The sequence below is a fragment of the Accipiter gentilis genome, chromosome 6 (genome assembly GCF_929443795.1).
Source record: "Accipiter gentilis chromosome 6, bAccGen1.1, whole genome shotgun sequence".
Taxonomy (NCBI): Eukaryota; Metazoa; Chordata; class Aves; order Accipitriformes; family Accipitridae; genus Astur; species Astur gentilis.
This window is the reverse complement of record NC_064885.1, coordinates 15,968,025-15,982,884: the sequence shown is the minus strand read 5'-3', so window position 1 is coordinate 15,982,884 and position 14,860 is coordinate 15,968,025. Positions and strand designations below refer to the sequence as shown.

The 14,860-nt window shown below is 39.8% G+C and overlaps 1 protein-coding gene across 3 annotated transcripts in view; it reads left to right on the top strand.

The window, feature by feature from the left end:
• Nucleotides 1-14,860, top strand: part of MAP3K13 (mitogen-activated protein kinase kinase kinase 13) — an 84,169-nt gene that overhangs the window by 20,126 nt on the left and 49,183 nt on the right. For all 3 annotated transcript variants that reach the window (XM_049802660.1, XM_049802659.1, XM_049802661.1), the window contains exon 3: nucleotides 11,026-11,171. The gene's annotated coding sequence lies outside the window, so the exon portion shown is untranslated. The remainder of the gene's footprint in view (nucleotides 1-11,025; nucleotides 11,172-14,860) is intronic.

Genomic DNA, 14,860 nt, shown 5'->3' with positions numbered 1-14,860 from the left:
TCCTGAGCAACTCATTTGCTTGTTCTGTCCTACCCTTAGCTTATTTTAGGGATTTTCTGTGTCATGCTCTTACCAGAACAAGATGATGTACCAGTGTGTTTAGGCTTGCAGGAGGTATTACAGGGCCCAGGGAACAGACTTCCACTGGCTGTGTTTCCTCATTCTGAACTGATGATCTGTCTGGACCATGAGAAACTGCTCTCACACTTGGGTATCTATACAGTCCCCTCTCTCACTCTCCCTGATCTACATTTTTCAGCATCAAGGTTAGTTTCTGTGGTTCTCAGATTAAAATATGTCTTGTCCCTTGTAGTTGAGATTCATTATCTGTACAGCTCATTTGCTCTTGAACTATTCAGAGCAATAAGGCTATTTCTGTAACACCTCTGAATGAAGCATGTGGGAAGCAAGAAGTTTGATCAACTTGTTTCTTACACAGAAGATACAAGGCAAATGCAAAGGGGAGGCAGAAGTGAGCACTAAGTGTTCTTTTCTTCTCAGCAAGCTCTTCTAATGTGCTAAAGAAAATTGTCCTTCATGTCGTCTCAGATGATTGTATTCACAAGAGCAACCTAGAACATTCATACCTGTATTAGGCACTAACCATTTACAGTCAAAGTCTTATTTTGTGCCTTTATCGTGATTACCTTTGTTATCTTGTGCACTTGGGCTGGAGAAGAGTCACATCATTCTGATTGCTTCATGTTTTCAAGATGTTTTTTGAGAGAAAATGTTTCCTGAGCTTCATTCAATCTCTGAAGTAGAATTTGGTCTTTCTGGGAATCATGTGAGATCAAGCGATTGCCTGGAGCAAGAGAGCATGTACTGAAGCTGCAGTAGCAAAGACCTTGATATTAAAGGCCAGCTGCTATTGCTCTCCATCTCATCAGCCTTAAAGTTTACTAGGTTATAAATTCAGCTTGTTATCTTCCTATATAAGGGCTAGCAGTTCTTCAGCAGATGAACAGGATGGTTTCTCAAGGATTATTTTGTATTTATATCCCAACCAGAAATCTCCTCTGTCGGAAACCTTGGTGTAGTCTTCACAAAGGGTACTGAGTTGTCTTTCGGCCTTCTTTCTGGATGCTCCTTTTACTATTTTCTTGGTCTTCCTGGGGACAGTCAACAAATCCCATGTCAGCATGTAGCTTTGACCTTTGGATTTGTAGCCCAGCTTACCTGGTAGGAGTAGAAAAAATGTCCCACAATAGAACTTTAATAGTTTTTTTTCCAAAAATTGCCTTGTATTTATCAGCTTGTATGAAGAATTTCTTATGAAAAACTTAAACGAACTCCTGAACCCTTTCTGGTTGAAGAAAATGGGGGAAAAATGTCTGATAGTCTATATTGATGTGGCTGAACTTCACACACACACACACACAGAGCATGGTTTAACCTGTATTTTCTGTTCCTAGTGGGTATTTTATTAACTGTGCTCAGTCAGAAATACATTCCTAGAAAGCTGGGATTGTATTTTTGGAGTGAACTTTATCAGTGTTTTAAAACATAGAAAAAACTTGACTACGATTGCTGTCCCTGTGCAGGTCTGCAGGCCTGTGATTCACCTCTGATGTTTTGGTCACATACCCTTAAGTGGTATTTCCTCACCCTTGAATCTGTGACATAAAGGACAGAGCACCTTTTCAGTCATTTTGCTTGTAAGTAGCTTTAGTAGTTGAGTATAGCTGTTCTAAAATATTTTTTCGCTTTCAGCCTATTTTCTTCAGCCTAAGCACAAATACAGTGGCCCCTTCAGGGCTACATAGGTTCAGGTATTGTGGTATATGGAAGGTGCAGTCATTTTTTTTGTTTGTTTTGTCTGCTGTTTGGCATAGGAGAGACTCCTCTGGCCCCCAACTGCTGCCAACAGTTAAAGACAGTTACCAGTCCCTAGCAGGAATAAATGTTTTCAGCCAATATTTACAGCCCATTCTGTCCTGGAAGAATTGAGCTGCTGGTGCTGCTGTTAGCTGGAGATGTAGGGAGGCTTCCTTTTGGCTCTTCAGTGAGAAATAAGATGTAAAATACAGCTCTGGTGGTGGCTGTTAACTTTACATGTTGCCCAAGGAACACTGCAGAAGGTTTTGCATAGCTATGGCTCAACATACTTTATGCGTCTGTGCTTTTTTCTGAGACAGAGGGTCCTGATCTGGGGAGTAACCATGGTCGACTTGGTCCTAGTAAGGAAAGATCGTCCCTGTCGTTGAATGTGACAAAGTATGACTAAGGCTGAGTCTCCTGGAGGCATTTTGGGAGTCTGTCCATGGACTGCTTCCTTGGAGCATTCTCCCTTCTAGAGCCTCTGTATGAGGACAAGGTCATCAACCAGTGTTTGATAAGATACAGGACAACTGTTTTGCTTACTCAATATAATCTATCTTGTATTCAGGGTAAGATAGAATATCTCATAAGAAGAAATTGCATGATTGTGTTACAGGAGATTGCAATATTTAATGTTTTCTGTCATTTGAGTAGCATGGCACCACAAGATTTTGGTTGTCATCTGTATCTTTTTAGTATTGGATTTGGCTTCTTTCTCCAGAGGCCTGCAAAGGTCACCGTTTTGCAAGGAGAAATGCCATGTGACATCAGCTTTTGGGAAGCTGAAAATTGAAAGCAGCCAGCAGTGAAAATTGAGGTCCTGCTCTATCAATGCCTTGCTATGTGAGGTGTATGGTGTATGTAGAAGACCGGAAGGTGCTGTCTTGTCTTTGAAAGTTTGTTGCCAGCAGCTAGTTGCAGTGAAAAAGAGGCTTCTGAAGTGGGTGTATTTGCAACATTTAATTGTGTCCTTGTAGGTTAATTGAGGCTGTGCCGTGGGTTTCTGTTTCTTCTTCATTTTTTTTTCACTACCTCAGGAGAGAAGAAAACTACCTGTTGGAACAAGCTGCTTCTGAAACTCATGGTCACTTTCCAAAATACACTTCCAACCTTGAGGAGAGTGTAAAATATGAGAATACTAGTGTATGTGTGTTTAAATCTATTCATACTTTTAAAAGAGAAAACCTATACTCATTGATGACCTGCACTTGCGTGGAGGTTTACCAGAGGCTGGACAGATTTCAATAGGCTCTGCAACATTTGTCATTTGCTATTTCCTAGCTTGCCAGTGTGTTCAGCTATACGAGGCTCTCATACTGGGAATGAGGAAAGCTTAGCAAAGGGCTTTCCTGCTCTTACTTGGTGCTTGTCCATTCAGTACTTGGGGATAGCTGCCTTGGAATAAATGATATAATTCTAATAAAATACAGTTATGCTGCTGAGCTGAAATCCGGATTTAACTGAACTGTTGATTTTTAGTGAAGCCGCATTTGTGTTTAGGATTGGAGACAGGGAAGAAGACTAGATATGCTGGTGGAGATGGCAGAAGAGAGAGGAGTAGTTGCATGAATATCAGCAAGTAGACATAGAAGCAGGAATAAGAATTAAGTTTGAGATGAGAAAGCTGTAAATAGGGAAGGGAAATAGGCTCCTCTCTGAAGGTGGAGGGGAAAGAAGCAGATAATGGTGATCAGGTGACAGTCTGGGGAAGGTAAAGAGCAGGAAAGGGAAGAAAAATGGAGTTGGAGATCTCACAGGGGTCATGGAATGCATTCATTTCTTTTTTAGGGTCGTCTTCCATTTTAGGCAGGAAGAAGCACTAATTAGCCAACTTTTCTCCCCTCACAAATTTATTTAACCAGTCTGACCTTACAGTTTAGAGTGGGATGGGAGTAACTCAAGGAAATAATGGGGAAGGGGTGGTCCTTACTTTGATGGGTTTTATTTGCAAGGGAAATGGCACAGAGAAAATCAGCCCTTTTAGGGAAGGTGTTGCAAGACGAACAGTCCCAGGTGGGTCCCTTTTCTGCTCCCAGGGCTCTGTGGATTGATTTTCTTCAGTATTTCCACATACATCTTCATTCTCTGCTTCTACAGTTTCACAGTTTCCTTAGAAGGCAACATGCTGCCTTTAATCAAAGATTTGTAACACTTGCTGTTTTCTAAGGTGCAGTGCAATAGCTCTTGTTCTCTGGTGATGTTATCCCCAGCACTGTGTCAAACTGTCAAAGCTGTGAAATTGAGGTGACTACTTCAGAGCTCTGTATATGTTCCTAGCCCTTGTGCTGCTGCATTGTGCAGTAGTCAAGGGAGAGAGCTGAGTAGGTTACTGGCTTGTGCATGCTGCATCTGTAGTGCCAGGTATAAAAATCTCCCTGTTCTTTTTCTCCTATTTTATTTTTATACTTATGTTTTCACTTTGTGTCATTTAGAAATAAAAGCAGGAGTGTGCAGTTCAGCAGCAGCAGCACTATGCTTACTATGAATCTGCTGCTTTACTTGAATTAAACATTTTTGGGGGCAGAGACTCCTCACTGCTCGACCCCAAGTCTTTCAGCCTCCTATAGTGTGATGACTTTTTTTCTTTGCACTTTGACACAGCTCCTGCAAGAAATACAGTGAAATTATCCTCCGTTGGCCTCTCTCCCTTCCAGCCCATCTTTCTTTTGTGTATTCAGTTTGTCTTTTCCTTAACCATAGCTTATGGGGAGCAGCTGTTGGTATAAGTAATGCTTAATATTCTCTGTGAGTTGGAAGATTTCATCCCAGTCTGATGGGCAGAGATCTGGCCTCAGTTATTTGTACCTTTGTCTGTTTTCAGTGGTCTGTACTGAGGTGGTGTAACTGAGTAGGAGCTCCTTATTCCTCAAACCAGGTAACACAATGCTGCAGCATATTACCTACTGATGCTGTAAGCTGTATTGACTGGCTTGGTTCCTGTGGAGAGCAGTCAGGTACCTTCAAATGCTCTTCTGTGGCCTGAAGCCTGGAGTGAAACTTGGGCAGTGGTTCTGTTTCTTGGGCACGCTGGGAGCAAAGATGACTTTTGCAGAAGAGAAGGTTGTTTCTGAGTCTAGTCAGAGACTTTTGCAGGACCTAAGGGATGTTGCAAATACTCAATCTTACCTGCAAGAGCATGGTTTACTACTTTGGTTTAGCATTCTTAGTTTAAAACAGTGCTGCACGGGTGCTAAAAAGCCCACGCTCTTAAAATAGATCAAGTAGAACAAGCACTTCACTGATGATGACTCTTTAGGAGAGGAGAGAGAGAAGGTAGCAATGAACAGATGGCAGGTATTAGTCATATCACCTAATATATCTGAAGACCTCAGACGCTATCGGCACAAAGGTGGTGGAGGAACCTTGAGGGAATGAGCCCTCCTAACAAACCCGACTGGATATTAGAGTTGCACACAATACAGATTGAGGGGACCTGAGAAAATGAGGGGACTTGCAGCCAAATGACCTATGCCAAGAAGAGTATTCTTGCAGAGGCTCAGAAAGCCTTGGACAGAACCTGAGACTACTTTTACCTGCTCAATTTGCAAAGCCATTCCCTTGCATGTTTGACATGTCCTTGAGAGCATTGTTCCTTGGAGCTCCCTTGCTTATAATGTAGTTGCCTCTGCAGAAGGCATAGTACAAAGGTCCAATACTTCAGAAATAAGTGGATTCTTTCAATTTCAATATCGGCTTGAATGGTGTTATTCTAGCTTTTTACTGTCATGAATTCTGTACAGAAGCTGCTCCATCATTTCACGTAGTATCTAAATTGCCAGTGTGCACCTTGCAGTCTAATTCGGCTGGCTCAGCATTCCCTCTCTTCTCTAGGTCACCGGTATCTACACATTGGCCCTGGTCCAGTTGGCAGTAAGGTCATAGGAGAGCCTCTGAGATGCTACTGCCTGCTGATTTGCTGGGAACACATCATGTAAATGAAATATAAAATATGTACAGTCGTTTGTATGTAAGTGGCTTCCAGCAAACTTGACACCACAGAGCAAGCAGGCCACAGAAGTACCTGTGGAGGCATCGTGGGAGAAGTGCGTTGTTTCCAGTTGCTTGCTCTGATTGCATTGTTTGTATAATCATTTGCTTTAAAACCAGTCTGTCCCAAAGGCAGCATGGCTGTGCGAACACTAGAGGGTAGGAACACAAGTTGCAGATGTGGGTTCTTTTGACTTCCCTGTGCAGAGATGGGGTTATCAGGAATCACAGCATCAGTCTGATCTCCCTGCAGAATGGCTGTATCTTGACTTCCCCCCTATTTGTTTTGTTTCTTTTTGTTTTAAAATCTTCAGCAACAGAGGCTGAATGTGTAGTCTCTCCTTATTCTCCTCTTTTGTTTGATCTTTTTGGCATTCATTTATAAAGAGAGCTGCTCTTCTGGAGATACTCCCACAATTTTTCACACTTGCGCTAAGACCTCTGTGGAAGCCAAGCACCCTGTGGGCCTCTGAATTACAAGTACTGTTTTGGTGGCACCTTGCATCTTTGGGCTTCAGCTATTGCCAAACACCTAATGAATGTAAGAAGAGTAAAGCAGTTCTGCTGTGAAGTCTGCTGATACATAAGGGGTTAAACTAAGCTTTATTTATCAATGTTGATATTTTAAATTGTGCCAGAATGCTTTGAAAATGTGACAGTGGACAGGGCAGCAGGCAGTAAACACCGTTAAATGACAATACTGTTCGATATTTGCTGTTAATTGAGAGAGGCAGCAGCTGCTGGTATGCAGCTTCAGCCAGGATGAATTAGTAATGAGTCTGTAACTCTGGGTTTTTTTTTCTGGTTTAAAGTTGCATCAGCCCTTTATGGTTCAGTAGCATGCTGGGGATAGAAATAAAAAATCATAGCAGGCCCTAAATTGAAGATTTTATTTTGTTTTCCAGTGAGTTGTCATGGAGCTGTGGTGTCAGTGATAAATTTGGTAATAGTAATAAAATTGCCTTGCATTTAAGGGCCAAACTTAAAGATTTTGGGTTAGCTTTTCCATCCTGTGTGGCAGACAGTGGGAATGTAGCAGGCAAAGGAAGCTCCTCCTTTGAAAGAAAGCACTTTTGTTGCTTTCTCACTGTTTTCCAAAGATATTTTCAGTTATGGTTTCTCTGAACAGGAGTTTTAGTTTGACTTTCTTTGCTGGCCTGCACTACAGGTCACGGTGTATGAGAGTTCTGGTCCTTGATGGAGGGATGTGCCGCAGCAGGAGAGGGAACACTAATTCAACATTTTCCTTGTGCTTTGTTTGCGCTTTTGCCGTGCAAATGTGTTGAGTTTAACCTTTGAAAACTTGCTGATAAGCTGTTATCAGCCAACATTTAAAATAACAAACCCTCCCACCTTGCTGAGTTGGGATAGGAACTTCCCAAGGCTTCAAGGCTGGGGTATTGTACAGGAACAGCATTAATCCAGGCAGAGCAGCCAGGCTGCAGACAAAGTTTACTCTCTGAAGAAATCAGTCACAGCTGCTACTTTCATGCTGTTTATGTAACCTTCCCTGTAAGTATTTATTTTGCACCAAACATTTTATTTTGAACTATATATGTGATCATGAGAGTGCAAAACTGTGTTATAGTGGTTAGCAGAATCTTTAAGAGATCTTAAGTTGGGCACAGGAAATGAAATTCTAGCTCTGTTGAAAACAATGCTAACAGCCCTATTGATTTCAGTACAGCTCGGCTTTCACCACAAGTAGAAGAATTTCGAAGCAAATAATGTTTTGTTTGTTCATTTATTTAAATAAAATCCATCTGCAGGGGTTAGTGTTTGAATCCAAATACTCAGAATTCTGCTGGTGTTTTGTTAGGATGAGAAATATTACCTTGAAAGAATTCCTTGGGTTCATGATGATTAAGTTAAAAAGGAAAAAAATCCAATCAGCAGATATGTTTCCGGTTTGTATGATTTCTGTATTATGTATGTTTGGTTTTTGTATTTGTTCTATTCACATTAGCAGTTTTTACCAAGTGGGTAGGTGCATTTATGCATTCTTCAGAGCTTAAACCTGCAATACACCATGATGTCTTCTGTATTGGCTTATAGATCATAAAATTTTTCAGGTTGAATCTGGAAAGCAAGTGTTAAAAGCCAATAGAATACTATAAAAGGTGATGGTAAATGGAAGTGCAGGAAGAGCTAAACCCATCTGGTGGTAAAAGTCCTTCAGCCCTGGAAGTCCCTTCTCGTCCAGGGTACTGACAATTCCTACCTTTGCTAGCAATTATCAAATGATGTTTTAAAATCTGTCCTTAGAATGCTGTATTTTTTCATGTGAAATTCAATAATTTATTCCAATGGCATTCTGCCAAATTGGGGCATCTAGTGTCTCATGTTTTTTATGAACATCCCTCCAATTTTATGTGTTGTTTTCTGTATATGTGAAATGTGATTAAAACTATAAGGTAATCAAATACAGTCTTTCCTTTTTTGTGTATTTTTATTCTCTCAAATCTGTATTATTGTTTTATCTGTAGTATCTACTCACAATGTTTGTTTTCTTAAGCAAGAAAATAAACCTTGGCATTCTTACATGCATCATTCCTGTCTTAAAACAGGGGTAAAAATTGTAATTACTGGCTTTTGGCGCCTTATCTCATTCATTTAATAGAACCATGTAATTTTCTTGTAAACAAAGGCAAATATTTACATTTTTAATATATAGAAATGTATAAACTCTAAAGTTTGTCTAATAAACCTGTTAAAATGTATGTATATTTGCTCTGTTTTTAATATTGAAGTATCCCCCCTTACCTCTGTTGGAAGGAGTTATTAACTGCTTAATAAACATTGCTCTCAGCAGTGTGCTAATAAGGAATTAAATTATATACTTATGTCGTATGTTCCTTATTTCTAGAAGGTTTTCTACTAGGTGTTTGATATGATCTGTAACAAGGTGTATACATGTTCATCTTCTATGGAGTGGTAAATGTCTACACTGCTAAGGAATTTGGATGCCAACATCTGTGTCTCACTCTCAGAACATGTCCGTGTGGCTGCTGTACTGGTGCCAGCGAGTTGCTGACTGGGTGCTCTTGTAAAACTGCTTGGGCACCAGCTCCTACTAGAATAATGCTGGTATTGATGACCAGTTATTTCAGCTTGAGGTAGTATACAGCAGAGCTCTGCTGACTTACCTGATCTGGGGATTTTATTTTTCTCTGCAAACTGTTGAGTAAGATGGGAGGAGTCCTCCATGAGGAGCATTGCCACTTGCTTAAATACACAATGTAAAAGCAGAGCAAGAGGGTTTGGTGCTCTGGTAGAATTACCTTCTGCTGCTGATAGCGGAAGGGTGTAAATGGATTAACAGATTTACTACAGTTGTGTGTCTGTCATTGCCAATATTGATGTATTGCCTCCAAGAAGGTGATTGACCTGCAAATTATTCTGTAAATAAATGGTTAATACAGAGCTGCTACAGGGCAACAGTGGTTGCAATTTGGTACTTTCTTGTGCAAGAATATTGCTATATCATCCTCCTTTCTGTTGCCTAAATAGAGCATCTGAATATAGCGTAACCTTGACTTCACAAGCTTTCTCTTATTTGGAATGTGGAATTACCTTTCCTGTTTCTGTGGCAAATTAGAGGAGAGAACTAATACAGTGCTAAAATGAAATTACAATGGTGACAAGACTACAGTGTTGTTGGTGAAAGACCAGCAAATGTGTGCTGTGTTGAGCTATTGGTGCTGGGAATTTGTTTTGCAGAACTTGTTCTTGCTACTCCTTGGCCAGTCATTTTTAAGGCATCTTCAGTAGAATTTATTCAGCTTCTGTAATTGAACTGTTTTTCTCAAGTACAAGATTTTTCATGTTTGTTTCGTTTAACAGTATAACTGTTATTCTCTTAAGTTGTGTGTATAATTGTAATGACCAATTCATAACTGTCCTTTTGAGATTGTTTTTCTGATGTTACCATCAAAAGTGACTCTTTCAGAATTTGTGATGCCAGTAGTTAAATGTGTGAGAATAAGAGAATAGCAGAAAAAGTTGTGAGGAGTGTGGTGTGAATTGCTCTGTGGGAGGGACCCCTAGAAAATAAACAGCTCCCACTGATAGTCATCCGCTGTCTTCTATACAAAAGTGCTGGTGGCAACTTCTTTCTTGCTAAGGATTGTTATTATAGATCTCATTATTGTGTTTCCTACATATTTTTTAAAATAAACCTGAAAGTTAATCTTGGGTTAAATTGAAGTATGCAGTTTTGATATGGGAGGGGAATAAGTGACACTCCTACTTCAGCAGAAAGTTAGGAATATGCTGAACTTCCCGAGTTGTCTTGAGACCAGTTGAATTGCATGTGGTGCATAACATGAGGCAGATGGTGCCTATGTTTTTGCAAGGCCATATAGCTTTTGTTGTCTAAAGTCTCTTAAATCTGGCAAGATAGTTGTGCTGCTATTACTGAATCTCTTCTTCAATGTTGTAGTAGCCTTGTTGTGTTTGTGATGATTAAGGATATAAGGAAAATAATGTTTGCAGGTAGAGGTAATTTCTTTTTAAGACCAGTTAGTTTAGTGTTTGCATTAAAGGCTAGCATTAGCCAGTTCTGTAATTTCAAAATGTTGATTATCATTACGTTTATGAAGAACTGGGCTAAATCTTGCAGCCCTTTAGATTTTTGTGGGGTGGGAAGAAGATGCAGTAAGCTCAGGATTGGAAGTCTCAGTATTTGTTGTCTCTCTGCTTGCATGTTTCTGATAGCAAGAGGAATAATGGTATTATGAGTTGTATATATGTAAGAGGACTGTAATAACTTATGCTTTTCCTAAAATTTGCTTAAAATTAGGAAAACAAATAACTTGGAGTTTAGGTATGAAATTAAGTGTAAAAAATCATTAATAGATTATCTTGAAGTATGCTATTTTAAAGTCTAATCCAATCCTGAATGATGTAATTTTGTAATAGGGAAAGCTCTGAGCTCTTTTACTGGAGCTGCTTGATTTAGATTAAAATTGTACCATAAAAGGATTATAGAGTTTATGCCTGTGCTAAGAAAGGATGTACTAAATGTGTTGAGGTCTTTTTCTACTCCCAGCTTCTTTTTGAAAGTGCATACTTAATTTTGGTTGTTTTCTCCTGCATTTAAATGTGCCACGTAACATCAGAATGTGCTAATGAGATTTTTCGGATTGATCTTGGGAGCATTTATTTACATACATTTTTGTTCAACAGGATTCTGAGTTTTCTTGTTCTTCTTTCTAGAGAGAAGAATTCAGTGTTGGGCTGTCCTAAACATTACTCATGGTGCAACTTCAGAGAGCAGCTTGATTTATCTGACTTGAAGAGGAGGCACATGTGCAGTAAGCCAAGAGGACATGGGCTTTCAGTGCACTTGGAAAAATGATCAGGTATCAGCAGTTGTTGATGTTTAAACTGTAGTAACTAGTCGGAAACTTGAGAAGATGTGAAACAATAATGCAGTCACTGCTGCAGTTGTCCTTAAATTTTAGGTATGCTTTCCTTTCAATGGTAGGAATGAGGTAAGTTTACCTTCTCATTTTATGTTGTGTCCATAGCCATTTCACTGCTGAACTTGCTCACTTGCAGTAGGTCACTTGTGGACACCTAATGGGATCCAGTTCAGATGTGAGTGAACAGAAGGGACAAGTGCCAAAGGGATGTTTGCATAGACTGAGTTGAAGTTAATCTTACAGTGTTTAGATTTTTCAACTATACCTCGAACTCTGTGCAAGCATTTGGATCTATTAATTCAGGTTTATTGATTCTGTGAGGGCATAACTTTGATATGTTACTTTTCTATTGTTATAAGTAGTTTTTCATTGTACTTACTCAGGTGATTGGCTGGAGAATGCAGGTGTCCTCACAGGAATCGAGGCTGTCGCAGTTGGAGTAGAGACACCAGCAAAGTTCCTGAAAATGCAGGGAGTCGTGCTTCATGTTGAAATCTGAGCAGGTTGTGGGTTCAATGGTGTAAGAGCTATATGTTTTTAGCTATCTGTTTGTTTTCAAGCAGCTGTTCATAGTTTCTAAAATAATGTCAAATGTCTAAAGTAGTGTCAAACTTTACTATTGGAGGTAACTGCTCTGCATAGATACTTGGTTTAGCTGGCTTACTTGTTGCTGGTTCTGTGTCTGATGTCTGTTGCCATAGGTAGTGCAGAGCTTGTGCATCTCTGGTGTCCTGCCTCCAATACTTCCTTTTGGCCAGTATCAGCCATGATCAGGGACTTGCTTTAGCAAGCTCACAGCCGATTTTGTTAAAAAGTAGCTTGGCACTTCTGAGGTAGACAGCATTTGTTTGTTTTGTACTCCTGTTCACAGTTGTGCTGCCTGTCTTTGAGAAGACAGAGCCTGCATCACAGAGGAGGTGACTGCTGTCTGGGAACAGCCGGGTTCGGCTCAGGAAGAGAAGCTTTGGGAGGCTGAGCAGGGCAGGGGAGGAGGAAGGAGTGAGAGATGCAGTAGGCAGCCAGGACCCTGCAGCTCGTGCAGGGAGACTAAGGTAACACTGAGAGGCAGACAGTCCTCAGAGGTAAGAAACTTCCCTAGGGACCAGACAGCGCTCTAGCAAAAAATTGCAGAGTTTGCCGCAATTTGGACATTGAGGGCTAAATGGAAGCCTGGAAACAAGGCACAGCAGGCAGGGACGGTCATATATAAACCCTTCCTATTTCTAGTCTGATTGACCTGGTCTTTCCAAGTTTCCGTTACTGAAAGCATTCTAGTTCATATTCTAAGAAAACTTGGCTTTTTTCTTTGGGGAGCTCCCCGTGAGGCAAAGGTCTCTGTGTATTTGGCAAAGAGCTCTGACTAAAGACTCTAGCCTTGGACAGGCTGATCCTGTTGACTAATTACAGTTTCATTTTCTGAGGAGTAGCCAGCCACGTAAGAATACCTTTTGACACGATAGACCACTTAGGATACAGGGTTAGGAGCTTTAAGATGCATTTTGGTCTTCAAGTGTACTATTCTTCCCCTCTGTCCTCAAAGTGAATCTTTATGGTCTGCTGTCTTTTTTGAAATGTGATGTAAATAGCAGGAGGTTTCTTTCTTTGTCTCATATTCTCTAATCTTCTAATGCATCTGTGTGAGCTTGTGATATTTTTTTGTAATGTATATTGCCTTCAATATTAGCATGATACTTAATGTGTTTTGGATATTGCTATTCCTAAGAATATATAATCTGTTGAATCTGTGTCATATATGCAGTTTTTCAGTTTAACTACACCTCTTTTATGTATTAAAAATTAAATGGTAAAACTTGTATGTTACCAAACCTGCGTATATCGCATATACGTGAAGAATTGAAAAGGAGCAAATTGTATGAAAGTTTCTGTAATCTTTTGGGAATTAAGTTTAGAGGAATATTTAAAAAAAATAGTTTCTTGTTTTCTTTATAGATGCTAGCTGAAAAATCACTTATTCTTGTCTCTTAAACTGTAAAATTATCTAACGTTTTCTTCAGTGAATGGATATATGCATAACGCAAGAAAACATTTAAGTTGCTTCACTCAGGGAGACAGAATGGTTTTATTCTATACATTTTCTTTATGTTTGTATGATCTTTGTCATGAGAAGATACTTCATGAAGAGAAAGCTATGGATGTGTAAGTTTTAGGAGGTGTCTGAGCCACCTCTTGAGTGGGATTTCAGAAAGATGTGAGGTGGATCTACATTTTGGATTCATTTCTTAATATAAAAGCTGTCAATTTTTACCTATTCTATGGAGCCTGGTGGGTGCTGTAGAGGCAGAGCATCCATATATTTAGACTCTAGCTGTCTCTCGTTACGAGTTATAATTAAGGTGAAGTATTTTACGGAAGAATTAAATTCTCTCTTGATTTGAACCTGGTTCAATTAGTTGCATGAGCTACCCTGTCCTTGCTTCATCAACGTTGCTGCTGCTTATTTATCTTATTTCTTTCAGTTAATAGACAAGGCACTCTGTATTGGAGTGCTGTATGCATAGTAGTAATGTAATAGAGGTGGCTTAAGGATAGAAAGTACACTCCTAAGGGGGGCTATGACATTTACAGATGGCATGTAATGGGAGAGCAAGTGAACCAGGCAAGCTTCTAATCGTGTAGTCTGTCATGTTTTTTTCCTCCAGTATATTATATCTTTTGTGAAAAGTATACAAGCACTTTCTGTATACCTTTCCTTACTAATAAGGGGTAAATTGGAGTTTGAGCAGGCTCACATCTCTCTGCTTGAAGGGAAGCACAGTCACCTTTTTTACTCCGCTTATGGAGGACTATAGGTTATAAAACACTTGTGATAGAGTTGTCCTGGAAGGTCCCAGGGTTAATGCTTCAGCTGACATGTTTTTTGAACATGGCTATCATTCTTACTCTCTTAGCCATGACTTGAATTTATTAATGTGGTGCTTATTTTCCCTGGATGGGAAAACCCTGTGAAATACAAAGCTGATGGTTTGATTGAGTTGGAGTATTAGGACACTGGCTAACTTTTATGTGCCCTTTTGATGAAGGCTGTTTAATTTTTGGTTGTCCCTTAAGGTCAACTCTATGACTTAATTCGGAAAGCAAATATTTGGTATGCCATACAGCATCTCCTGAGAGTGTCCTGCTTTGTGGTGCCCTCAATATCATACTACATTGTTCAACATTGTGCTTGAAAACAAGGATCAAAATCACCACCACTGACAAGTTTAATGTTCTCAATCCAAATATTCTGGACCAAAAATCTCTTAATCATGATTTTAACTATTTAAAGTGTTGTCATAACTCTTCATGAAGTGAGTAATTCTGTGTCATGATACCTCAGACAGATCAAGAGGACTCTTCCAGGGTCTGCATTTAGCAGCGGGGGAACAGAAGTTGTCTCTTGGGAGAGAGGAGAAAAAAAAAAGCAGTAAGTTTTAAAGAAAAAGCTACTAATAGCTTCATGACTGATGCTAGTCTGGGAGGAAGATGCTGAGCAGGTTTTATTTGTCTTGAGAACATTTACATAGGGCTGATCCACTGTTCTTGAAGGAACTTTATCACAGTACTACAGAGAAAACTGTTAGTACTAAATATAGTGCCTTATTCTGGCAGTCTCTGACTTATAAATC